Below are 27,815 nucleotides of genomic sequence, written 5' to 3'. Positions count from 1 at the left end.
ATCCCTTCCACCCTTCCTCTGCTTCTATACGGGTGCTCTTCCACCCTCTTAACCACTCCCTTCTGCCTCCCTGTCCTGACACTCTCCTACACTGGGGCATTGAGCCTTCATAGGATCAATGGCCACTCCTCCCACTGATGCCCGACAAGGCCATCCTCTGCTACATAAGTGGCTGGAGTCATGGGTCACTCCATGGGTTCTGTGGTTGGTGTTTTAGACCCTGGGAGCATGGGGGATCTGGTTGGAAGAACTATTGTTCGTCCTATGGGGTAGCAAACCCTTTTACTTCCAGCTCCTTCAGTCCTTTCTCTAACTCCTCCATCAGGGACCCTGTTCTCAGTCCAGTGGTTGGCTACAAGCACCCACCTCTGGCTGCAATGATAAAATATGTCCAACTAACTTTTCTGTTTTCTCTTTCCATGGGAAACTAAGTGAAGAATTTCTAGAAGTATATTTCTCTGTTTTGCCCTTGAATATTTAGTACTTTTCTTGTTGAGAATTATAAAATACCATAGAGGATTTGATGAATAATTTTGTGATATGGAAACAGTCAACCTCTGTAAAGCACTCACAATTTTTATAAAATTAATTAATATATTTGTAACTCAAACCAGAATTTATTTACTAGGCAAGAACGATTTAAGAACAAGTTATGGATGCAAAAAAAATCCTTGAAAATAGATAAATTGGACTTCTTTTTTTCTTTCAATAAAACCTATCTGATGTGGATATTGTAGGCCGAAGTCTCACCTGGGGACTGTGGTGAGGCATAGTAGAGAGGTGGGGCTCAGATAACTCCAGATGGCATGGTTTTTGTAGAAAAGGATGCTGCTATCTCTACTTCCAGCAGTGATGTTTGTATTGTAAAACAAAAGGAAATTTATTTCTTAGACATATATTGTTTTAATTCCCTTTACCAGGAATAGTTAATTCTACCCTTAATCATTAACTGATGAAAGGTATCTTTTCCCAAGAGAATGGGAGGTAGGAAAAGACAACGAGACATAGAGAAAGAAACTTCTTGAGAAGAACATGGAAAATAATGAAAGGCAATCAGTGTTAGGCATGATGGTGAAAGGCAGCCCATTATAAGGCCCAGTCATTTTTATTCTACAATAACATATTAATCACACACACACTGCTATCTTTTTCCCTTCATTATAAAGAAGAAAAGAGACATGCTGCCTTAAATCTTTTTCTGTTATTTTTCTTTTATATCTAGTAATTTCTGCAAATATTACTGGCACCAAAATTAAATAAAAACAAATTTGATATTTATAGTTTTTATTTTATCAAAATACAAATTTTCTTTTTCACCATAGCAACAGAATACTCAAGTAACGTTTTTAATAAAATAAATTGCTGAAATTCCATGAGTTCTCTCACTGCGCAAGATTACCAGCATTGGGAATTGGGTTCTGGGTTAGTTGAGGCTGTCGGTCTTCCTATAGATTTGCTCCTTCTTTCAACTTCTTCAATCCTTTTCCTAATATAACCATGGAGGTCCCTGACTTCAGTCCCATGGCTAGGTTTAAGTATCTGCTTCTGTCTTAGCTGCTGGAATAGGCTCTCAGGGAACATTGAAAGGGAAAGGAAATAATCAGGAGAGGCAGAGGGAGGGTGGAACCTGTGTAGCAGAGGGGAGTGGGTGGGAAAAGGGGATTAGGATCCGATATGGCAGGAGGAGGCAGGAGAGAAGCCCAGAGGGCCAAGAGGATTAATTGAAAGCCTCAGTGAGTGGGAGGTGGGAGGAACCTCAAGGAAGTACAGAGACCTGGGAGGTGAGGTATTCTCAAGACTCTTGAGAGTAACCATAGTCAAAATGCCCAACACTGGGGAAAGAAAACCCGAAGAGTCCACCTCTAGTACATAGACTGGGCTTTAAGTGAAGGACAGGGTAAATAATCCAGAAGTGAAAGTTCCCAACTCAGAATTGTTTCTATCTAAAAGAACTGCCGGGCAAAAGTCTAGAAGAGACTGAAGAAAAGGAGGGTCAGTGACCAGCCCAAATGGGATCCATCCCATGGTTCGGGGCACCAATGTCTAACACTACTATGCTATGATGACGGTACAAGTTTTAATTACATGATGTTGAAAATGAAGTTCTCTGAAGACTTTTCATTTATACTTAAATCAAAACATAATGAATAAACGAGGCAGTTTAAATGAGAATGGTGCAAGGCTAATATATTGAATGCTTAGCTGCCCAGTGAGTTGCACTGTTTAGGAAGAATTAGGGGGTATGTTCTTGTTAAAGAAGGGTTGGCCTTGCATGAGAAGTTTACCACTAAAGATGAGCTTTGAGGTTCCATCCCCATCCCACCCTCTTTCTTTGTATTGCTGTGTCTTTGTGTTTATTGTTGTCCCTATCTGTCTCCCTCTGCCTGAAACTTGCAGCTCGGATATAAGCCTTCTGCTACTTCTGCAGCAGCAAACCTAATTGTCTGTGGCCATCTTCTCTACCCTGGTGATCATGGACTAAGGTTCTGAAACTGTAAGCCAGCCACCAATTAAATACTTATTTGGTACACAATGGAATATTACTCAGCTATCAAAAACAACGACTTTATGAAATTCGTAGGCAAATGGTTGGAACTGGAAAACATCATCCTGAGTGAGCTAACCCAATCACAGAAAGACATACATGGTATGCACTCATTGATAAGTGGCTATTAGCCCAAATGCTTGAATTACCCTAGATGCCTAGAGCAAACGAAACTCAAGACGGATGATCAAAATGTGAATGCTTCACTCCTTCTTTAAAAGGGGAACAAGAATACCCTTGGCAGGGAAGAGAGAGGCAAAGATTAAAACAGAGACTGAAGGAACACCCATTCAGAGTCTGCCCCACATGTGGCCCATGCATATACAGCCATCCAATTAGACAAGATGGATGAAGCAAAGAAGTGCAGACCGACAGGAGCCGGATGTAGATCGCTCCTGAGAGACACAGCCAGAATACAGCAAATACAGAGGCGAATACCAGCAGCAAACCACTGAACTGAGAATAGGACCCCCGTTGAAGGAATCAGAGAAAGAACTGGAAGAGCTCGAAGGGGCTCGAGACCCCATATGAACAACAATGCCAAGCAACCAGAGCTTCCAGGGACTAAGCCACTACCTAAAGACTATACATGGACTGACCCTGGACTCTGACCTCATAGGTAGCAATGGATATCCTAGTAAGAGCACCAGTGGAAGGGGAAGCCCTGGGTCCTGCTAAGACTGAACCCCCAGTGAACTAGTCTATCGGGGGAGGGCGGCAATGGGGGGAGGGTGGGGAGGGGAACACCCATAACGAAGGGGAGGGGGGAGGGGGATGTTTGCCCGGATACCGGGAAAGGGAATAACACTTGAAATGTATATAAGAAATACTCAAGTTAATAAAAAAAATATAAAAAAAAAGAAAGAAAGAAAAAGAAAAAAAAAGAAAAAAAATCTTGGTCTCGGTATTTCCTCATATCAGTAGAACAATAAGCAAAGAAATGAAGGATTTTTTTGTATAAGAAACTTTTTTACCATTGTAATCTCTTTTTAATCCCTGAGTTGAAAGAGGTAAGTTCCCTGTTCAGTTTCCTAGTTAGTGCCTAAATTTCCTCTCTCAATTAATACTCATTAGAACAAATGAGATTAAGAATTACTTTCTGAACATGTTAATGAGGGCTCTAAATCTGAAGTGCACTCATTGAACTAGTGTAGCTGATTATTCTGTGATGACCTTTTTTGATTACTCATTTTTTCCTCCTTGAACTTAAAAAAAAAAATCATTCTTCCTAGTGCTGTTTCTGTTCTGCCGTAACATTTAACCCTCTGACCCTGGGAAAAATGGCGATGGAAGTAAGCAGAGCATCATTCTGCGACTGACAGACTAACTAGATTGGAGTCAGGAAACAGAAGTAACAAACATACACTGGATTTTCACAAAGACTACAGCTGTTTTTTACTCATACCGAGTAACAAAATAAGAAACAGTGAGGAGATGGGGAAACTCTCATAACTAAAGACACCAAGCCACCCACAAAACCTTCAACTAGAACACTGAAGGGATGACCAAATAACGATACCTACCCCATGGCCAAGAACCAATTCTTGACACTGTTAATGAGACCCTGCTACACTTACAAACAGGAGCCTAACATAACTGGCTTCTGAGAGGCTCCACGCAGCACCTGACCAAAACAGATGCAAAGGACCACAGCCAACTATTAGACTGAGCTCAGGGAGTCTTGTGGAATTGTTGGGGTTGTAAAATTGTTGGGGTAAGAATTGAGGGCCCTGGATGGGATTAGAACTCCACAAGAAGACCTATAGAGTCAACTAACCTGGACCTTTATGGTTTCTCATAGACTGAAACACCAACCAAAGAACATGCACGGGCAGGATCTAGACCATCCACACAGATGTCGTAGTTGAACAGTGTGGTCTTCATAAGGGCTCCCCAACAACTAGAGCAGGGATTGTTTTTGAATCTGTTGCCTGCCCATATATCTTGTTTCTCTAACTGGGCTGCCTTGTCTGGTCTCAGAGGGATAGGTGTGTTCTGTCCTGCAGTGACTGTATATGCCAGGGTATATTGGTATCCAGGGGACTTCCCCCTTCTCAGAGGAGAAAGGGAGGGGAAAGAGGATGTGTGGGAGTATCCTACATATGGATGCAGGAAGGTTACGATCAAGATGTAAAGTGATTTATTAAATAAATTAATGGAAAAATAAAAATAATAAAGGTTTTAAAAACTGAAATGAATTGTACTGTAGGTATTCAATTCATACTGCCTTTGAAAGCCAGAAAGGTTGGCCATGATCAATAGCTCTACTTTTCATATACAAATTAAAGTTTTTTTCCTTTACATCATTTTCACTTTTATATCTGAAGTTCATTGGGGTACAGAGATACAAGTTACACATTGAAGTCAAAATGAAGATACTTCATAGATAAGTCTTTAAGAACAATGAATGCCTAAGAAACCATATATAACTTGGAACATGCCAAATGTAATGAACTCCCTGATGTTTTTATAGACTAGTGGACTGTACTCCTAACAGGCAGTACACTTTTTTTATCTTCTATTTAAAGTTCGCAAATAAGAAAGCAACTTTAAATGAGTTATCTTACTTTTCTTCCACAAACTAATCAATAACAACACCTTCTTCACTAAAGATAATTAAAGTTGATCTAATTAGATTGCTTTCACTTATAAACTTGTCATGTAAAAAAAGTTAATTTATTTTCCCACCCAGTTCACCTCTGGGAATTATTATAGTATAATAATGGAATTATTGTTGCAAATCTTAAAACAAATTATAGACACAGTCTGTCTTTTTGCTTGAGATTTCTTCCTTATTATGAGTTATAAATCATAAACCTAGATCATTCTCTGCACACCCAGTAAAATTGGTAAGCACGTATGACTATATGCTACTATCACATTTAACTCTAAATATTGGTGCATCTGATGTTGGACATATACAGCAACATGGACAGATTTCTGAATGAATTTCTTATCATCTTCTATAATATTTTATTTATTATGAACTTTAAGCAATTACTATCAATTACTGTAGTCAAGTATAAAATAATTATACTTACAAAACTTTTTCTGCTGAAGTCTGACTTCTCATTCTTCTCTTCTGAACTAATGGTTTTTGCATCACCCTAATTACTTTAGAATGAATATGGTTATTTTTTCCTAGGATTTTTTTAATTGGCCTATTTTTTTCAACTGAATTTAATTTATGAAAGTTTTACATTGAGTTTCCTTGCAAATAGGAAATTTACTTAATCTATCACTTGACTTGGGGAAACTGGCTTACTATTTTAAAAACTATTATTATTATCATTATTATTATCATTAGTATCAGTAATAGTAGTACTATTATTTAGATCTAGACCACAGTTTCCTCTTATAGAGTCCCTAAAGGATATTCCATAAGGCTTATTGATATTTTATTCTTTATATTTGCATCCTATTTTATAGGTAAGATTTCTAAAATTCACATTTTATGATGAGTTGCTCCTGATTCTTTCCACGAATCTCAGACACAGCATTTAAAAATGTTTAGGAATTCCGTCTTGGTAGTCTTGACAAACTTGATTTTGAGGGAGATGAATGAGCTTTTCCTTATGCCCTTCCTCTCCTCCACCACCCTCCTCATCCTTTCTCTCACCCAATCTCCCTGCCCTGTCAGAGCTTAACTTGGAGGATGTCTCACAAATATCTAACTGCAACTCCAATCTCTCTCTTCTGCAAGCAAGTTCCATCGGAGGAGATGCTCAACCACTTAATGGAAAGACGTAAAGGGAAAGGGCGTTATACACCAGCAAAGGCAAAGCATCACATACAGGTAAAAATAAGTTCCCATGACCTACCAAAGGTCAGAGGTGATATTCAGAATACTTAGAATATTCATTGAAATGGGTAGGTGGAACTGAAAATAATGGCAATAAGAAAAGAAAAATAAACAAATGAAAAGAAAATGTTAGTATACATAAGAATTGAGACTGTTAGAGTAAAATCTGATACAAAACTAGGTATAGTATTCTAAATGTGATCAAATGAAAAGTTGGAAAATACAAGAAAAAGCAGTTATCATTTAAGTACTCTTTTTTTTTAGTAATTAAATTCAAATGCTATTTCTGCATTGTCTTAATGGGTAGTTTGTTGAATGGGCAATTACACAGAGGAGAATTAGACATATTTTTAATTAAGGTTTTGGTCAGTGTCTTGCAGTGAATGACAATGAGGCATATTGAAGATATTGAGACTTACTTTCATTTGTGCACCAACTTTCTTAATATCACTATCTAATTAAGGATTCATTAAAGGTCTACAATGTTAACTTAATGGGAGATATTCAATAGAACTCCATTAGGTCTTCCTTGTTACCTTAAAATTATACAAATTTAACCAATGTATTAATTAGCTAGAGAAGAAAAGTAATATTATGCTATCTAACTTAGCATTAATGTATAAAACATTTTCTAACACAAAATGCTATATATTACTGATGCATAATATAGAGATATTTTAATTTTTTACTGATCGATTTCTTCATATATCAGTAGAACAAATTTCTATATAACGCAATGAATAAAATCAGATCAGCGATCATAATAAAGTCCTCACAGTATTTCTTGATAGTTATCTTGTTCAGTTTAGAGTTAGAAGTCCAAATTAATAATAGAAAATTTATTTAATTTGCCAAGGACATTTGCCTTCTCCTACACCAAAATATGGAAGAAAAACAAAGCGAAGAATTTCCAAAAACTAATGACTTCTTGTTTTCGCTTTCGTTTTTACTTTAATAGATACAATCATCATATTCAGTCCTAACTCTGTGCCCCCCCCCCCCTTTTTTAAGAATAAATCCTGTACAGACTTCCTCCAGCAGGTAGATACGGCCCTGGTATAAGGATGGGGACATCCAGCTGTCTCAAAGTTGTTTTTTCTTTCTTTCTTTCTTTCTTTCTTTCTTTCTTTCTTTCTTTCTTTCTTTCTTTCTTTCTTTCTTTCTTTCTTTCTTTTTTTTTTTCGGAGCTGGGGACCGAACTCAGGGCCTTGCGCTTCCTAGGCAAGCGCTCTACCACTGAGCTAAATCCCCAACCCCGTCTCAAAGTTTTTAACCCAGAACTATTCCAGTCCAAAGGAAGATCAGGGAAAAAAAACCGAACAGAGACTGAAGGAAGCGTCAACCAGGGACTGCCCCACCTGGGATCCATCTTGTCTGCAGATAACAAACCCAAAACTGTTGCCATGGTCTAGAGGTGCATGCTGACAGGAACCTAGTGTGACAGGTCCTGAGGAAGTCCAGCCAGCAACTGACCAATGCAGATGCAGATGCTTGGAGCCAGTCATTAGACTGAGCCCAAGGAACCTGGTTGGGGAGCTGGCAGAAGGACTGGAGGAGAGGAGGGAGATTGTAACCCCAATAGAAGAAAATGTAGGCTGACCTGACCACCCATTTCGCTGACCTGACCACCCATTTTTCCCAGAATCTATACCAATCAAGGATTATATCTGAAGGGAATCCATGGCAGGATCCGTGGCTCCAGATACATATGTAGCAGAGGATTGCCTTAGCTGACATCAATGGGAGGGGAGGCCCTTGGTCCTATTGAGGTTTGATACCCCAGTGTAGGGGATGCTGGGAGATGCCACAGCATAGGCAGGAGTGGGGCAGGAGAATGTGGGTGGGTGGGGGAGCACTCTCATACAGGCAAAGGGTAGGGGGGAGGGTGGATGTAGGATGGATTGGTGGAAGGGGTAACCAGGAATCGGGATATCATTTGAGATGTAAACGAATGGAATGATTAATAAAAAATAAATGAATAAATAAAATATAGGAGTGCACTGAAGCTATCTTCAGACACACCAGAAGAGGGCATCGGATTGTTTGTGAGCCACCATGTGGTTTCTGGGAATTGAACTCAGGCTCTCTGGAAGAGCTGAACCATCTCTGCGGCCCCCAATCTTTCTTAATTTCAATTCTCCCCTTTCTTTCACATATTCAGCATTAGTCTTCAGTGGTATTTTAACTAATCTTACGTTTTCAGTAAAAACAATGATATGACCCTTTGCTGTAAGTAGCCCATAACAAAAGATTTGACATAGTGCCACATGTAAAATTAAAGGGTTGGAAAAGGGATGTGAGATTTAAACACTTATGAGAGGTCATAATTATCTTTTCCATTAATTCCTAATTAGAAGGAAAGATTAATAAACTATGGTACTTAGCAAACTGCCATTTTCTTTTGAGGAAAGATTGTTTTTATACAAAATATTAGAGGAAATGTTTCTTGAAAGTATTTGATAATGCCTAAAACAGTGCCTATAACATGATTCTATTTTGGATAATACAAAGTTTTGGCCTGTGTGGTTAGGCCATTCATCTGGACAGATGGACTGGATTTCTGGACAAGAAGTATAACACTCTCTTTGTGTTTGGTCTAAAAATAATTATCCGTGGAAATAAAACCTGACGTATGAACTCTGTCCAAAGAATGCACCATGGGAGTGTTGTGAGTAGAAGGGAATGGAGGGAGCAGGGAGAAAAGGGGGAAGAAAAGCAGTATCCTACATCTGGAGACTAGCTCCAGCAGGATGACTCCATAGTGTACTGAGAGGACTGCAGAGTGCAGACCACTGCCAGGCAAGGGCACAGGACTGTGACCGCACACTGGAAGCATGGAAGTTGAAGAACTAACCTTCCTCCATTAAGGGAAGTTAGCTGGAAAATAAGGGTTATTAACTGATGTAGAAGATGCCATGTATATCACGGTGTTTCCAAGAATATTTCAGCTGCTTCAACAAAGAACTGAAAACTGAGTGACTTATGTTTTAAAATGAAGCTTCTTTCCCTCAGTGGTAGAAGACCAGGGTAGTATTCGGGTGCTATCCTCAGTGGAGAACTTCTCAAGTACCAAAATGGCAAAGGACACTACAGGCTGTGCGTCATGGGCATGCCGTATGAAGCTCATTAATTCTATAATCAATCATGGGAGCCCCTTCCTGGGTCACCTTACAATCCCACTTAGAGTTCAGAAACTTCAACTATATTTCACCTGAATATGTGTTTTCAGGTTCTTTCCAAAAGACTGGGAGATAGTTATCTTCGGTTAAGTGTTCTTTTGCTTCTTTACCTTTTATAGATTTTAAGAATATTTAGAAATTAATTTGAGTGTGTAAATGCCTGTGTATTTCACATACACATTATCTTTCTTTTTATGAAGTTATAGTATGATATTAAATAGCATTTTTCATGATTTTATATGTTGAAAATTTCAACTCAGTCACTTTAACATTGACTAAATCATAGTATCATACTATAGTATTTTATTTGTTCTAAAGAAAAAACTCTGATAAGAACAGTGCCGTATCAGTTTTACTGTGTTGAATTTTTATTAAAATAGAAAAAAAGTATAAATGAGGCAGAAGACCTAAAACAACACAAATAAATAAAAATTAAATAACATAAGAAATAAAATATCAAAAGAAATATTGTAAATGTGGTATTTTCTTTAGACTGATCAAATAGTTATATTTTTATTTAATTAAATAATTGAGTAAGTTATTTTAAATAATGAGTAATTATTTTTTAAATGTGACAGTTCCACAGTTCATTCCAGTATTAGAAATCTGTGCAATAAAGTATTAACCCTGCTGCTGCTGTGAGCATAGAGTTTCAACTTTCAATTCATTATATTTACTGTTGTCTTATATTTTACGGGAAATATTTGACCCTAAATGCCGCTTCAATGATCCTAAAATTGGAATAGAGTCATTACTGCAATGAGCAGCTTTGGACATAGGTAGAAATGCTAGTCATGCACAGGCCAATATATAAGTTAATTCTGAATTATGTATGTCAAGTAAAGAACGCAAAACCTACAATAGAAGTCATATAAAAGGAGGAAGAGAGTATAAAAGTGAGTGGTGAGTAAAGATGATTCATTGAGAGGATGTGGAAACCATAAGCTTGGAAACTGTGGGATAAAATTTACAGTCTGTATAACTCTATATATCACGGAGAATCCTGGGGAAGTTTTGAACTTGCACGATACATTGATACATGCCCATAACATAAACAATGGGAACCGGGCTATAAAATGCAGGCATGAAGAAGCTACATGTAAGCTGAAAGTGAGTACTGCATCTGTGCTAGTTAATCTTCGTTTTCATTGTGTGATAATTTCATACATCAATATAATATGCCATTACCCTCCTTTCTCTCCCTCAGGACAAACCACTGCTCCTTCAACCCATACACCCCGCTTCCCTCATATCTTTTGGTTCTCTCTGTAATCCACTTGAGTTGAATTAGAGTTACTTGCATGAGCACGAATGGGGAGCTTTTACTGAAGCATGGGGAAGATAGTGTCTACACAGCCAAAAGACTTACCCCTCTCCTAGAACTCATCAACTGCTAATGGCTCCCGAGGGTGATGTTAGCATCTCAACCCTTTCCACTGTTGGTGCTTAGATGCTAATAAACTCAATATCATGCAGGTGTTGTGCAGGTAACCATAGATGCAATAGTCACATCATATCAAGGAAAGAGCTGCATAGGGGACAGGTACGTAGAGGACTCTTCCCCTTCTTAACCTTACCCCCACCATCTCCTGCCTCGTCTTCTCTCCCACACTACAATCCCTTCCTACCCATCTCCAGCTCCAGTTTACTCCTCTGCTTTGGTCCCTGCCTATATGACCCCCGCCTCTTTAAAGCCAGTTCTCCTGCTCTTTCTTAGCATCGCTATAGTTTCCAGGTTTCTACAGACACTTTAATGTAAACATACAAATATAAAACTACACACAAGAAAAAAAAAACTCGAGATGTGTTTTGTAACCTTAAATTTTTCAAAACCTCTTGTAATAAGGGTTGTCCAATTCTTCAATCCCCATTCGAGCCCACCGTCCAAAGTAGGGGAGGAAAGATGATAAATGGGACAAGGGGATGTGGTCCTGTTTAGAAGCAGTTCCTTGGTATGATTCCAATGTCCATTTGTCAGGAGACCGGCAGTCCAGTTCAGTAGTGTCAGGATAGCAAACTTGAATCGGCAGCAGTGATATGATCCAACGCAAACAGCCAGGCCTCCCCCAAATCAGCATGACTCAGCAGGAGAGACCAGGACCAGCCAACTCTGCTGTGCCTATCTCAACAAGCGAGGATCAGTAAGATGCAGATACGAAACAAAAAAAAAAAAAGCGTTGCAAAGTAGCACATGCCCATCACTGTCCGTCCAGTGGTACTTACATCCTCTCCAAACATCATGTGTCCTCCCACGGGTGTTGCTTCAGCCAAACAGCACATTGAGTTGGCCTCACCATGTGAGAGTCTTCGTCACCTAAGCCAACCAGGAACTACCATTTCACATTTTTCTTTTTGGCCATGAGTTATCCTATCCTTCTCAAGATACATCCACATTATGCAAGTTTTACTTTTCATCTTTCTTTAAAGCTGAGTAAAATTGCACTGTGTACGTGGAACACATTTTCATGTGTATGTATATATGTATGTATGTATGTATGTATGCATGCATATGTATTAATTTTCCCTCTCTTTCTGTATGTACTACACAACACTGGTTCCTGCGCCAGTGTACACTGTTGAGTTGTATAGTTAAGTATATCACAATGCTAAAATAATTCCTACTCAATCCAGTCAACTTTTTAGCCCATCCATTAATAATTTAACAGTATTTTTTTTATTCTTTGATATATCTCAGGCCTGTGTACATGGTGTACTGATGATAGTTACCCACTGCTGCTACTTCCAACTGCCCCTGTGTTTCCTTACTCTGACTCACTCTCTGCTTGACATCTTTGAATTATTGGTATCCCATGGGGCCAATTAATGCTGCCCCTATGCAGGTGATATGGAATTGTACAATGAAGCATAAGTAACCTATCAGATACTGCATCTCCAAAGAAAAAGAACTCTTCTTCCCCTAGCAACCCTCGACTGTTAATACTGCAGCAATAGGGATGAGATCTCAGGGTCCCTCCCAAAATCATTGGAATTTTGACTTGCTTGATCTTATACAGGCAGCCATAGCTACTGTGAGCTAATCCTAGCACTCATTTAAACTAAGCATCTAGAGTGTTAAGACGAACACAAGTTTTACTCAGATAGTTTTTTACTTTAAAATTAATATACTGCACAATTATGAAGATGTGCAAAATTATACAAATCATAAAAATGAGTAATTTAATGATCAGCAGCACAATCCAGGAAGGGAAACTTTGTGTGAAAAAGAATGGAACTCAAATTCAGACATATTAGAACAAAGTAAGAACTATTAATTACATTAAACTTTTAAAATAATTTGTGGATAGCATATTTGCCTATATATTCTGCTATTCAATATCTCAGTATATTCCTTGTCTGTCACAAACTTTCACAAACATTATGCCCTGGGGACATAAAAGACTACAATGAATACTTGCTGCAAATAATTAAACCTATACATAATGAAAATCAAGATATAGAGCTGCCAAACCATGAGTTTACTTGATATTTAGGATACATGTGCTCATGTGTGTGCACAGTAGAGTATAAATTTTATGTTTCATAAAGACAACCAACTTAAATATTACTATGCACTTTTAAAAGAAAGCCTAAAATAGCACTTCACAGTGTCAAAACAGAAAACATTGCCTAACTAGATGAGTCCAAACACTGTAAAGGGCTTCAAGAATTAAATGTTTTGATTTAATATGTCCTTGTGCTTCTTTGTCTCATTTCGGACCATGTAAATGAGATTGGTTGCACTCAGAGCAAACAGGGTTTATTTGCAACCATGCATCATATGCTATGCACAGTGTTTGTAATTAGCATGTTCTAAATTGAATTATTAATATTTAATTAAAAGGCCAAGGGTACAAACAAAAGAGAGAAACTTATACAGGCCCTGACTGCCTAAAATCTTATGAACCATTGGCTTAGAATGTTAAATACATGTGTCTTATAAGAGTAGCTAAGTCTGGATTCATTTCGTTATTTATTTCAATCACTGTGAATTAAGTGCATGTTGAGTCAGTTTGCTAAATGACACTAATGGACTTTTAGCAGGATGCTATCAATCTTTAAAAGAATTAAACATACAAAGTTTTACATGGGGGAAATGTAATTCCATAAACACAGTTTGTCACAGTTGTAGAATAACATATACCCTTTACATATACTAGCTTAGACAGAGGTCCTCAAAAAAAAAAGCATTAACAATAGGATTCTTGGAAATGTATGGAATGTCAAAAGTAGATAGTGAAGGGAAGAGATAATAAAAAAATAACATATCAAAGAAAAAATCTATGTAATAAGAGAAGGAGCTAAAAATGGGATAATTATGCAATAAAATCTTATTAAGGGGAAATGTAGCAGAATTTTTTGGCTACATAATAGTTATGACAAAAACCCATGGTGAATTCAGGAGGCCCTGGAAAGCTTTATGCCTTGAAATGGAAAAGGATTAAAGAGCAGAATGCAATTAGGTAGATGATTACACTTTTAATGCTGAGAACAACGCATCTGAGTAACTTAGGTAAAGATAACAGGTATCTTGGCTCACTGTTTCAGAGGTTTCAGAATATGATGTTTTGTCATGTTGCTTTTGGACCAGGTAATGAGGAACATCTGGATATAGATGATGATATACTGCAACATCTTGTAGGGTTAATCTATGAACTCCAAAGCAGGCTTCAGAGACACGTCTCTTGTTAGTGAGGTCCCAAGTTTTATTTTCTTTCACTTTCCAATAGACCGTGAGATTCAGAACCCTTCGAATTGATTAATACCTTCATGAGTTTGAGGCCTTGCTAACAGAGCACTTTTCAAGAACCCTGCCTCTGAAGATTGCTTCACCAAGGATCGCGTCTTCAGCATATGGAGCTATGAATCTCTGAGGACATTCAATATAAACAAGAAGCAGAAGTCGGATGCAGTTGACAAGATCTTAATGATAGAATTATAACGTAAGAAAATAGTAATGAAAAATATGGTGTATTTTTGGTTTGTGGATTTTGTTTTCTGAGGGGGATTAGAGCTTGTATTTTCTTTTTTTTAGGTTATAAGTACAACATTTCTTTCTTCCATTTTCTCCCACCAAGTCTTGTCATATACCCTCCTCATTCTTTTACAAATTCCGTAGTTTTTACTATATACCTATATACACATACATGTATGCACAATAAGTGCATGCTATACTTCCTTTAAAAATGCATACCGTCTGGTACCATAAAGCTAGTATTCACAGAGGGAAGGGAACATTGAGGTCATTTATAGTTAGGGGATGGGAAAATCAAACTGTTAACTGAATATTGAGAGTGACGTCCACATTTTTCTTTCGGGGTTATGTGATAGACTTGATTGGTATATTGTTTCATGTCAGTATATATAAAGTTTTATTATATTTCTAATACTTCCTAAATACTAACATTTCACATGCACATTTATAATATTAGATGTGCCCAACTGCAGTATTTATGACAGGGACAAGGAGAAATTTCTCTGAGTCTTAGCCCTGCCTCCATGCTGAAAAAGTAGACAAAAGAGCAATAGTGGGGGAAAAAAGAGAGGAAGAGTTGGGCATAGCCATCAACTTTATGTTTCCCGGCTGAAAAATAATTAAATGGAGCATATTTATCTCTATAGATTCCCCTTCTTCCTCCTTTTGTGTTAGAGACAGATTTAAGAGCAGGGGCTATTTTAAAGCTATTGATTATGTTCTTAGGTTAAGCTTCATCACACAGACATAGCAAAGTTTTCCAACACAACAGCAGCTTAAAACTTTAAAATTAATGCTACTTCTCAGACGGAAAGTGACCTCTGTAGGCAGGGGCTACTTCCAAGCGTAGGTGAGTGTGCCTATAGAAGTGGGGTCATTTGTGTGGGCAATGTGGACATAAAAAGTACCTTTGACAATCTGCTCTCTCTTTCAGCTTATGTTCTTGATTTTTGTTGCCTATTTTTAACTTAATAAGCATCATATTTGACCCCTTTAATACAAACAAATCACTCAATTAAGCTCTGTGGTCTGGAGGTCCAGTATTAAATATTACTAAAATAACCATATTTATAATGAGAAAAAAAAGGAGTTGATATGCAAATTAGCTGATATGAGATAAGAAAATATCTAAGTTTTTCCTATGAAGTCTGGCCCTTTGGTATATTAAGGAGAAGGGCGCGTATGTCAATAAATTCTTGATAAGTTCAGACTGAAATGAACATTCTGCTCCATTTAGTAGAATTTTCTGCTTCAGCATAATTTACTTTTAAATCTTTCTCACATAGAGCACTACCCATTCATAACAAAAGAGAGAAACGAACAAAAAATAGGTGTGAGCGAGAGATTTGATTATTTTATTTGCCTTTTATGCATGAGGTTTTGTAAATTAGGGAGGTTTAAGATGATAGTTCCAATTAAGTACATGAAGTACAGTGATCTGACCAATCATTCTTTGTCTTACCTCTGTTTTTGCCATTTTAGCATGCCAATATCAGATATATTTTAAGGGGTTAATGAATTGTTTGGATTTATTCATATAGCTCTAATATGGGTTTAAAAATAATATATTCTGATTTTTAAAATTCTATTACAATTTTCTCAGAGTGCCCAAAATGCTCCTATCACCCTACCCACATTTCAACATCAACTTGGAAGGCTGGCAAACTTTTTTCATTTCTAATTACTGTACAACATGAAGGAGCATATCAGTTAGGTATGTCTTCTTAATTTGGTCATTGTTTCGATGCCAGTGGTCAATAGAAATCAATATTTCTTATTAGTGCTTGGTATTACTCAGTAGTCAACAGTCCTCGAATTTAGTGTGAATAGTTTTGTTCTTAAGATTGTGATCCAAATCAGCTTAAAAACGGAAACAAATAGAATGTATGACTGAAATCTCTTGATACCTTCTATTTTTCCATGAAGTCTTTGGACCATCTTTCTCGCACTCCTTCTGCTGCTATGGACTTTGAGTATATACTATTTAATGTGTGTCTAAGTTCAATACTTATCCATTGATCACTATACCCCTGATGCATACATACAGTGAGAATTTCCTTCTTGCACATTATGGGATGAATACTCAGATTGCCATGCTCCTAAATGCCAAGTGGTGGTGGCAGGTCTTGTGTCTCCCCATAATACTTAGACACTGAAGAAATACTTAGTAGTTCACCACTCCTCATGGAGTCCAAATTATTCCACGTGGGTGCCCAGTTTTCAGGCTGATCTGCAGAACACCTCCAAGTATTTTCTTCCATGATTTTCAAATAAAATCTTAACTTAAAAAAATTCCTATGCTTGATAATTCTCTTAAAAGATCTACCAATCCCTTCTCCAGCAACACGTCTGCCCTGAGAGAGAGAGCCATGCTTCCTGTCATGAAAACAGACTATAAACCTTTGAACCTGTAAGCCAGCCCCAATTAAATGCTTTCCTTTATAAGAGTAGCTATGGTCATGGTGTCTCTTCACAGCAATAAAACCACAACAAAGACGACTTCCAACGCAGATGACATAACAATCTTAAAATATAATCACAATTGGGTCGTTTTTCCATTGGAAGTGGTGGTTTCCCATTTGAACTTATGGAAAAACCTAAGCTCTTAGTGTGTATGGTGTCTGAGAATCTCACTGATACAGATATCGCCTCTCTTATTCCAGCTCCCATTTAGCTATTATATCTCATTCTAAATACCAATAGACCAGGAATTATGATACCATCAAGGCCAAAATTCACCGATCTAATAAATGCATAAATTATTAAATATTTTGATAACAAATATTTATATGCCAATTTAAGAAAATTAAGAATAAGGAAATATTGAAAACAAAATAGAAACAAAAATATTTATTTTTAATGTTAAGTGAGAAGAATACTATACAATTAATGCTTTAATAATATTTATTATATTGATGTTCTGCATTTTTATGCAATTTTTGTTTTATTTTCCTTTTTTGAGGTTATATATACCAACCCAAAAGAAGGCTTCTGATATCTGGTATTGGGACTTTTGATAGTTGTTATTTGGATTTGGGGGAACCATTACCAACCCAAATTTAAAATGATTATTTGAGCTGCTTATGTACATTTATATGCAGATTTACCTGCATTATAAATTTCCTAAGTAGATACTTAATACCAGGATTCGTTAGAACTCTTTGGAAATTGTTACTGCTATTTTATGACACCCTATCCTTTTGCTTTTATCTGTCTCTCTCTCTCTCCCTAATTAAGAGTTCCCCTCTTTTGCATTTACTCTATCAAATCAGTTATAACCTGAGCATTTTCCCTCTATTGCTCCCCAGTAGACACAAGCAAGCATTGGTCTTTTCGGCTTCCCTGGTTCTACACTTACTGAAAGATGTGTGCTCATTTTTAACTATTTGGAGCTAGAAGCCTCTCATGAGAACAAACCTACTATGTGTCTCTCTGAGTCTGGGCTGCCTCTATCAACACAATCTCTTCTAGCTTTATACATTTATCTATAAAGTTCATGATTTCGCTTTCCTTTAGAGATGAGCAGAATTCCACAATGTACACATACATTATTTTTACTATAAACTCGTCAGTTGAAGAAAACTGAGCTTTTACTCATGTCTTGGCCATTGCGAATAGAGCAGCAGTAACCATGAACACACAAGTGTCCGTGTTATAAGGTGTCAAGTCATTTGGGCATACTCTAATGTGCAATATAAGTGAGTCATAAGGAAGACTTTTTTTAAAAAAAATCCTGTACTGTCATTTGTATAATACGGGGGTTAATTTGTCATGTTACCAATAGTCAACAAGGTCTCTTTATCTTCCCTTCCTCTAGCATTTGGGGTTTTTTTTTTTTTGTTTTGTTTTGTTTTTGTTTTTTGGTTTTTTTGATCTTTGGCATCTGACTTAGGTAAGATGAAAATTCAAAGGAGTTTGATTAGCATATCCATAGTAGTTAGGGATTATGGGCTATTTTGGAAAAGACATTTATTATTATTTCCATTTCTGTCAAAAATTATAATATTTATATTTTTTTCTGGCTACAATGGCTATTTGGATGGGGGAGGATTATAATTTGTTTTTGTTTTGTTTTGTTTGTTTCACTCTATATTTTAATTCTTTACTTTGAAAAATAATTGGATATTGAATATTAAAAGCATTGGATATGTATATATTGACAATATTTTATATTAATTGTATTAAAAGTATTGACTATTAATAAATGGAAAATATGTACTAGAGAAAACTCGTTCCCATTCTGTGGGCTTCCTCATCTCCCAGTTGATAGTTATTTATGCAAGAGCCTTTTAGTCTTATCAAGTTCAACTTGTCAATTCTTGTCCTTAATTCTAGGGCAAATGGAGTTCTATCTAGGAAGCCCTTTCCTAACTGTCATATTATTTCTGGGATCACCCATACTTTCTTCTAGTAGTTTCCATTTAAAGTTTTACCTTTAGAGTTTTTGGTGAATTTTGAGTTATTTTTCATGTAAAAGATGATAGATATCCATGTGGATACCAAGTAACACTTGTTGAAAATTCTTTCTTTTCACTAGTATCTATTTTTAGCATATTTGTCACAAAGTAAATGCCTGCATCTATAGATAATCATCTTTGGCTAAAAAGTATATGGAAAATAGAGTCTGGGCAGCTTCGTGGGCTAGACCTTGATAAAGGACATGCAGAGTCTGGCTGTGTTTAAGGCAGGATTTGGCATCATAGTTGATTTATTTAGAACATTAAATCAGTAGCAGTCTCTTTTACTAATCAGAAGGCAATTTTTTTTTTGCACAACAAATGGATTAGATGGATGTGGGCTGTGGGCTAGTAAGATAGAACCAAGGGCATTGTGGGTCACAGCGGAGGTAGTGGCGGCACTACCGGCCAAAGATTCGAGGAAAAGCAGATATTTCCAGAACCTAGGCAATGTTCAGTAACAGTCAAGAATGGCTAGGACAAAAATTATACTGCTAGCAGAAAAGAAATGAGGAGACTGGTCACCCCACGTGGCAATAAGAGAGGGACTACAGGGGACAGGCAGTATGTCTCTCTTGGCAGTATGTCTCTTCAGTGTTTTACTTGGTGTCTCTCTATTCATAACAATCAGAACTGAGCAAACAAAGCTCCCTACTGACATAGACACACATTTCAGCGTTCAAGTGCACAGGGGCACATGCCAAAGCAGAAACAAAGAACTTGAAGGAGAAAACACATAAGTATATTTTAACTGTGGGAGCAATTTCACGGGATAAAAAGTCACTCTGATCTTGCTTTAATAACTTGATTAAGTTTGTAGTTTTAAGTGCTTATTATCAAATTATCTCCATTAGGGTACTGTCTGCGACTACTGTGATTTCTTACATTTCCAGTATGTTATTTTAATTTCTCAGCCTTTCATGTTCTTACAGAAAATAGACCATGTTTCTTATTTCTCTGATGGAAAGAAATATACATAACCCTCAGCATAATACTGAATTTTAATTATATGGTCTATGATTGGATATCTGAAAACAATTTTATTGTTAGAATTTTTGACAAGATCTTTGAACCATCAGCAAAATAAATGGATTTATTAAGATAGCTTAATAATACTGGAAAAAACTTGAATAGAAAAATAATAATAATCACTTTATTACTGATGTTACATGTTGTTGCTTCTAAATATGATACAATTAACCACTTGATTATATACTTCATTCTTAAGTTAAAAACATTTAATTATTTTTTATCTTTTTTAACTTGAGTATTTCTTATTTACATTTCGATTGTTATTCCCTTTCCCGGTTTCCAGGTTAACACGCCCCTAACCTCTCCCTCTCCCCTTCTATATATGTGTTCCCCTCCCCATCCTCCCCGCATTACCGCACTCCCCCCAACAATCACGTTCACTGGGGGTTCAGTCTTGGCAGGACCAAGGGCTTCTCCTTCCACTGGTGCTCTTACTAGGCTATTCATTGCTACCTATGAGATTGGAGCCCAGGGTCAGTCCACGTATAGTCTTTGGGTAGTGGCTTAGTCCCTGGAAGCTCTGGTTGCTTGGCATTGTTGTTCATATGGGGTCTCAAGACCCTTCAAGCTCTTCCAGTCCTTTCTCTGATTCCTTCAACGGGGGTCCCGTTCTCAGTTCAGTGGTTTGCTGCTGGCATTCGCCTATGAATTTGCTGTATTGTGGCTGTGTCTCTCAGGAGAGATCTACATCCTGTTCCTGTCAGCCTGCACTTCTTTGCTTCATCCATTTTATCTAATTGGGTGGGTGTATATGAAAGGGCCACATGTGGGTCAGGATCTGAATGGCTGTTCCTTCTGCCTCTGTTTTAAACTTTGCCTCCCTATTCCCTGCCAAGGGTATTCTTGTCCTCCTTTTAAAGAAGGAGTGAAGCATTCGCATTTTGGTCATCCTTCTTGAGTTTCATGTGTTCTGTGCATCTAGGGCAATTCAAGCATTTGGGCTAATAGCCACTTATCAATGGGTGCATAGCATGTGTGTTTTTCTGTGATTGGGTTACCTCACTCAGGATGATATTTTCCAGTCCCATCCATTTGCCTATGAATTTCATTAAGTCATTGTTTTTAATAGCTGAGTAATATTCCATTGTGTAGATGTACCACATTTTCTGTATCCATTCCTCTGTTGAAGGGCATCTGGGTTCTTTCCAGCTTCTGGCTATTATAAATAAGGCTACTATGAACATAGTGGAGCACGTGTCTTTGTTATATGTTGGGGCATCTTTTGGGTATATGCCCAAGAGAGGGATAGCTGGGTCCTCAGTAGTTCAATGTCCAATTTTCTGAGGAGTCTCCAGACTGATTTCCAGAATGGTTGTACCAGTCTGCAATCCCACCAACAATGGAGGAGTGTTCCTCTTTCTCCACATCCTCGCCAGCACCTGCTGTCACCTGAGTTTTTGATCTTAGCCATTCTCACTGGTGTGAGGTGAAATCTCAGGGTTGTTTTGATTTGCATTTCCCTTATGACTAAAGATGTTGAACATTTCTTTAGGTGTTTCTCAGCCATTCGGCATTCCTCAGCTGTGAATTCTTTGTTTAGCTCTGAACTCCATTTTTTAATAGGGTTATTTGTTTCCCTGTGGTCTAACTTCTTGAGTTCTTTGTATATTTTGGATATAAGCCCTCTATCAGTTGTAGGATTGGTAAAGATCTTTTCCCAATCTGTTGGTTGTTGTTTTGTCCTAACCACAGTGTCCTTTGCCTTACAGAAGCTTTGCAGTTTTATGAGACCCCATTTGTCGATTCTTGATCTTAGGCATAAGCCATTGGTGTTTTGTTCAGGAAATTTTCTCCAGTGCCCATGTGTTTGAGATGCTTCCCCACTTTTTCTTCTATTAGTGTGAGTATATCTGGTTTGATGTGGAGGTCCTTGATCCACTTGGACTTAAGCTTTGTACAGGGTGATAAGCATGGATCGATCTGCATTCTTCTGCATGTTGATCTCCAGTTGAACCAGCACCATTTGCTGAAAATGCTATCTTTTTTCCATTGGATGGTTTTGGCTCCTTTGTCAAAAATCAAGTGACCATAGGTGTGTGGGTTCATTTCTGGGTCTTCAATTCTATTCCACTGGTCTATCTGTCTGTATCTGTACCAATACCATGCAGTTTTTATCACTATTGCTCTGTAATATTGCTTGAGTTCAGGGATAGTGATTCCCCCAGAAGTCCTTTTATTGTTGACAATAGTTTGAACTATCCTGGGTTTTTTGTTATTCCAGATGAACTTGCAAATTTTTCTCTCTAACTCTCTGAAGAAATGGTTTGTTATTTTGATGGGGATTGCATTGAATTTATAGATCGCTTTTGGTAAAATGGCCATTTTTACTACATTAATCCTGCCAATCCATAAGCATGGGAGATCTTTCCATCTTCTCTTAGTCTGTCAATGTCTTTGTTTAATTTCTGCTTCTATGATCTGTCTATTGATGAGAGTGGGGTGTTGAAATCTCCTACTATTATTGTGTGAGGTGCAATGTGTGTTTTGAGCTTTAGTAAGGTTTCTTTTACGTATGTAGGTGCCCTTGTCCTTGGAGCATAGATATTTAGGACTGAGAGTTCATCTTGGTGGATTTTTCCTTTGATGAATATGAAGTGTCCTTCCTTATCTTTTTGGATGACTTTTAGTTGAAAATTGATTTTATTTGATATTAGAATGGCTACTCCAGCTTGCTTCTTCCGACCATTTGCTTGGAAAGTTGTTTTCTAGCCTTTCACTCTGAGGTAGTGTCTGTCTTTGTCTCTGAGGTGTGTTTTCTGTAGGCAGCAGAATGCAGGGTCCTCATTGGGTATCCAGTTTGTTAATCTATGTCTTTTTATTGGGGATTTGAGACCTTTGATGTTGAGAGATATTAAGGATTGGTGATTATTGCTTCCTGTTATATTCATATTTGGATGTAAGATTATGTTTGTGTGCTTTTCTTCTTTCTGTTTTGTTGCCAAGACGATTAGTTTCTTGCTTTTTCTGGGGTGTACCTTGCCTCCTTATGTTGGGCTTTACCATTTATTATCCTTTGTAGCACTGGATTTGTAGAAAGGTTGTGTAAATTTGGTTTTGTCATGGAATATCTTGGTTTCTCCATATATGTTAATTGAGACTTTGGCAGGATACAGTAACCTGCGCTGTCATTTGTGTTCTCGTAGGGTCTGTATGACATCAGTCCAAGATCTTCTGGCTTTCATAGTCTCTGGCAAGAAGTCTGGTGTGATTCTGGTAGGTCTACCTTTATATGTTACTTGACTTTTTTCCTTACTTCTTTTAATATTCTTTCTTTGTTTTGGTCATTTGGTGTTTTGACTATTATGTGACGGGAGGTGTTTCTTTTCTGGTCCAATCTATTTGGAGTTCTGTAGGCTTCTGTATGTTTATGGGCATCTCTTTCTTTAGGTTAGGGAAGTTTTCTTCTATGATTTTGTTGAAGATATTTACTGGTCCTTTGAGCTGGGAGTCTTCACTCTCTTCTATACCTATTATCTTTAGGTTTGATCTTCTCATTGACTTCTGGATTTCCTGTATGTTTTAGACCAGTAGCTTTTTCCGTTTTATATTATCTTTGACAGTTGTGTCAATGATTTCTATGGAATCTTCTGCTCCTGAGAGTCTCTCTTCTATCTCTTGTATTCTGTTGGTGATGCTTGTATCTGCGGCTCCTTGTCTCTTCCTTTGGTTTTCTATATCCAGGGTTGTTTCCCTGTGTTCTTTCTTTATTGCTTCTATTTCCATTTTTAATTCCTTCAACTATTTGATTGTGTTTTCCTGGAATTCTTTCAGGGATTTTTGTGATTCCTCTCTATAGGCTTCTACTTGTTTATTTATGTTTTCCTGCATTTCTCTAAGGGAGTTCTTCATTCTTGAAGTCCTCCAGCATCATGATCAAATATGATTTTAAATCTAGATCTTGCTTTTCTGGTGTGTTTGGATATTCATTGTTTGCTTTGGTGGGAGAATTGGGCTCCACTGTTGCCATGTAGTCTTGGTTTCTGTTGTTTGGGTTCCTGTGCTTGCCTCTTGCCATCAGATTGTCTCCGGTGTTACTTTTTTCTGCTATTTCTGACAGTGGTTAGACTGTCCTATATGCCTGCGTGTCAGGAGTGCTGTAGACCTGTTCTCCTGTTTTTCTTTCAGCAAGTTATGAATACAGAGTGTTCTGCTTTCGGGCATGTAGTCTTTCCTGTCTACTGGTCTTCAGCTGTTCCTGTGTGCCTGTGTCCTGATTCCACCAGGCAGGTCGCTTGGAGCATAAAAATTGGTCTTACCTGTGGTCCTGCGGCTCAAGTTTGCTCGTGGGGGGTTGCTTTTGAGCTCTCCGTGAGGGCAGCAACCATGAGGGCCTGCGCTGCCTTTTCCTGGGGCCCCCAGTACACCAGGGTCCCAGATCGCATTAGGTGTTTGCCTCTGGAGTCAGAAATGTGGGCAGAGTGTAGTTTCTTCTTGCTTCCCAGGCGTGTCTGCTGCTCTGAAGGTTTAGCTCTCCGTCCCACAGGATTTGGGTGGAGAGAACTGTTGTTCTGGTCCCTTCAGGTCTGGTCCCCCTTGTCTGGTGCACGGGGGCAAAACATTTAATTTTTAATTTGTTGTATTTAACATATGATTATTTTACCCCAATGGAAATATAAGAGGAAAATAATTTCAGATAAGGAATAATTTATGTTAGCTATGTTGGAATTCATTTTTCTACACTTTTTCTAATTCAATTAATGTAACTGTGTTCTATATTTATGATACAAATCAGCATGTGGAAACGAACCTTAACATTATTGTTTCGATCCGTTGTATAACGATATAATTATGCCTCTATTGTTTCTGTTGATATCAGTGGCTCTAAAAATGTTTTCGTTAAGTCATAATTTAGTTCAGTATAGCAGAAAAAAATCTAGTTTTACTTTTTATATGTTAAAAAAATTAGGACACTATCCAGCTTATACTATATACAGTGACATGCAGACATTAACAGTTCTGTAGGTAGAAATTTTCAACTATTTTCTCCTAGATAGAAATGTATAAGGAAAAAAAAGTACCTTAGATAGCAGTTCATTTTTAAACTGAAATTTACTATTTTATTGTATAATGCACAGGTGACATGGTTTTAAAATGGCTCTCTTTTCTACAGTTATAGAGTAACAATACACAGGAGTTTCCACCAACTGATAAACATGTGTATACTGCAAAGTCCACCACAGGAAAGCAGTTACCAAGCAGGCAATCAGGAGGTCCTGCCTAACCAAAGTTTCTGTAGTTGTCTGTGTGTGTGTGCTTATGTGTGTGTGTGTGTGTGTGTGTGTGTGTGTGTGTTTGTGTGTGTTTTTATGTGTGTGTTTTAGAAACAGCAATGGGTTAAAAAAAGTAGACAAGAAGCTAGTCACAAATAATAGAGAAATTAAAGAAAATTAAAAAATGTTTACACTTCTATATCCTATTGCATTTTTGCATGGAATGTAATATTTTCACCATGACAAATCAGTTGCTTGCTTATCATCAACTGCACATCTTTTTTGATGCACACATGTTTCACCCAGTGATTTATTGAATAGTCACACCAGATAATGCTATTTTTATGGTTAAAAGAAAGTAGTGAACATCTTTTATCTTGAAGGCTAATTACAGTCTGATATACTCTGTAAATGTTTGAAAAGTGAAAAAATAATGAAAAATAAGAAAAGAAGGAAAAGAAGGGGGAAGAGAGATAGGAAGGAAGGAAGGAAGGAAAGAAGAAAGGAAGGAAAGAAGGAGAAAGGATGATGGGATAACACATTCCTATGTTCCAAAATGTAAAATGAATCTTTCATTCTGTTTTGAATAGAATAGGATAGGGAACAAATTATCAAAAATAAACAAATTCATACCAGGAAGTACATCTGTATTTTAGAACCAGAAGTGTGAACATAGTGCGTTTGTTTGTTTTGATATAATGACACACACATATCTGAATGGCTATGTCCAAAATTAATCTTGTAGAATAAATGTTTGCTTGAAGTCCCAGTGTTCTAATCAGATGTGAGCAAGATTATAAGTATCCCTTTTGTTTTGGTTTTTAGTTTTTGTTTGATTGTTCATTTTCTATTTTGTTTTTGAGGCTTAACTTTGCCTTTCAATGTGTAACTAGGAGGCAAAGAGAGAGAGAACAGCCATACTAGCCCTAGGAAGTTTCAGTGGATGTCCCTGCAGGACAGAAAGAGAGGATGAAGTGGAATGCATCAAGGTGTGTCTTCTGGTTTGCTACAGTGTCCAGTGTCTTGCTATTGTACTACTTTGTTAGATTCTCAGTTTATCAATCACTTAACAATTTATTTTTAAGAGCCCATGTATTCTGCAAGTGAATTCAAGGTATTGGTGGTAGAATTGATGCTTCTTGCTCCATAAAAATAATTTTGTATAAATTACCTAAATATTATTCATATTTTCCTAAAACAAGACAAAACAAAACAAAAAACTAAGGCTGATCTAAAGGATTCACTTTCTCTTTTATTCCATAGTAGTAAAATATATCCCTGATACTCTTTCCTCTCTCACTAGACTTGTTTTTGAAATGGATGAAGAAACAGTTCAAGACAAAGACAAGAAAGAAGAGTCCATCGATGTTGTCATTTATTATCAAAAATATGGAGCATCTGTGAAGACTTAATTAGGTTTTGAATATTAATAAATTGGGAAAGAACTTAAAGATCCTTCTAAGATTTGCTAAACATGGCAGAGTTTGGAAAAGTTGTATTTAAAGGACACAAAACATCTATTGAAACAAAGGAACCTCAACCTAATGTAGCTACAATTGCTAACACAAATATGTCAGTGATCACACATTTATGGAATTTACTTAGTGTCTACTGCAGTCTTCTACATTCTAGGTAGGGGGGCATAAAAGGGTAACATGTCTACTTCTTTTTTGTAGTCAATCCGTGATTATGCATACATACCCCCAAGTATGTGCGCCTGTGTTCATACATATGGTATCAGCTTTTCAGTGATCCATAGGTCTCTAAAGTCTAACCATACTGAATGCACTGGGATGCATCAACATTTTCTATTGACTAATGATGTAATACCCAGATGTGACATAAATACGCTCCCAGATGTCCTTCACGTTATGCAGACTCAGATAGGGTGAATTGTAGCTCTGTAAGCTGTGTTTTTAAAATTAGCAAAGCAAATGAAGTGTCAGGAAGATTTCCTTAGGATGTAGGAAACATATGTTTGCTTTAGAGAAACGTTTGGATATGCGTAAGGTCAAACTTCCAAACTTACATTACTACCTCTATTTTCACTGCTGGCAATGTTTAAAGGCCATGGATTTTGGTTCCTCTTAAGTTCTTTGCTGAAACACAGATGAAGGTGATCGTGCTACAACTGTGTTGTGTTAAGTCAGAAATATGGTTTAAAAGCTTAGCATCAGATTTCATTTTCAGTATGAATCTTCCTACTTAACAAAACTGAATATGCCTCAAATTCATGCTTAAATATGTATGTGTACTTTTTAAACCACTGTGATTCATTTGAATTTAGATCAGAAAACTCAAAGTGAATCCATTTTGTAATTTACTAGATCAAGTGCCTCTGGATACCTGGTTTGTCTCTGGTGAAACGTTTCTGTGGTTCTGAACTTAACTCCCAGAGAAAGCCATCAATGTGATGGGGACAGTCATTTGTGTACTGAGCTGATACTCCCCCTGAGAACAAGAGACTTCTATTAGCTATCCTCCACATTTATCACATTTGGAAAACTCTCAAACCCAATGACAAACAAAGACAACAAATTTTGCTTACACTTTTGTAGTCTACCTACTTTCATGGTTGCAGTCTGTCCGTACACAAGAATGAGTACACTTCAAAATCC

General features: G+C 37.3%; 1 long non-coding RNA gene across 1 annotated transcript in view; it reads left to right on the top strand.

Moving 5' to 3' along the window:
• The window catches only part of LOC148003870 (uncharacterized), a 37,589-nt gene extending 10,941 nt beyond the window's left edge, over window positions 1–26,648 (top strand). Inside the window, exons 5-8 of the long non-coding RNA XR_015629988.1 lie at window positions 6,249–6,341; window positions 14,254–14,466; window positions 26,091–26,186; window positions 26,501–26,648. This is a non-coding gene — a long non-coding RNA (uncharacterized LOC148003870). The remainder of the gene's footprint in view (window positions 1–6,248; window positions 6,342–14,253; window positions 14,467–26,090; window positions 26,187–26,500) is intronic.
• The last annotated feature ends 1,167 nt before the right edge of the window (window positions 26,649–27,815 follow it).

Source organism: Rattus norvegicus, chromosome 9, assembly GCF_021556685.1.
Source record: "Rattus norvegicus strain SHRSP/BbbUtx chromosome 9, alternate assembly SHRSP_T2T, whole genome shotgun sequence".
NCBI lineage: Eukaryota > Metazoa > Chordata > Mammalia > Rodentia > Muridae > Rattus > Rattus norvegicus.
This window is presented reverse-complemented; position numbering and strand designations above follow the sequence as displayed.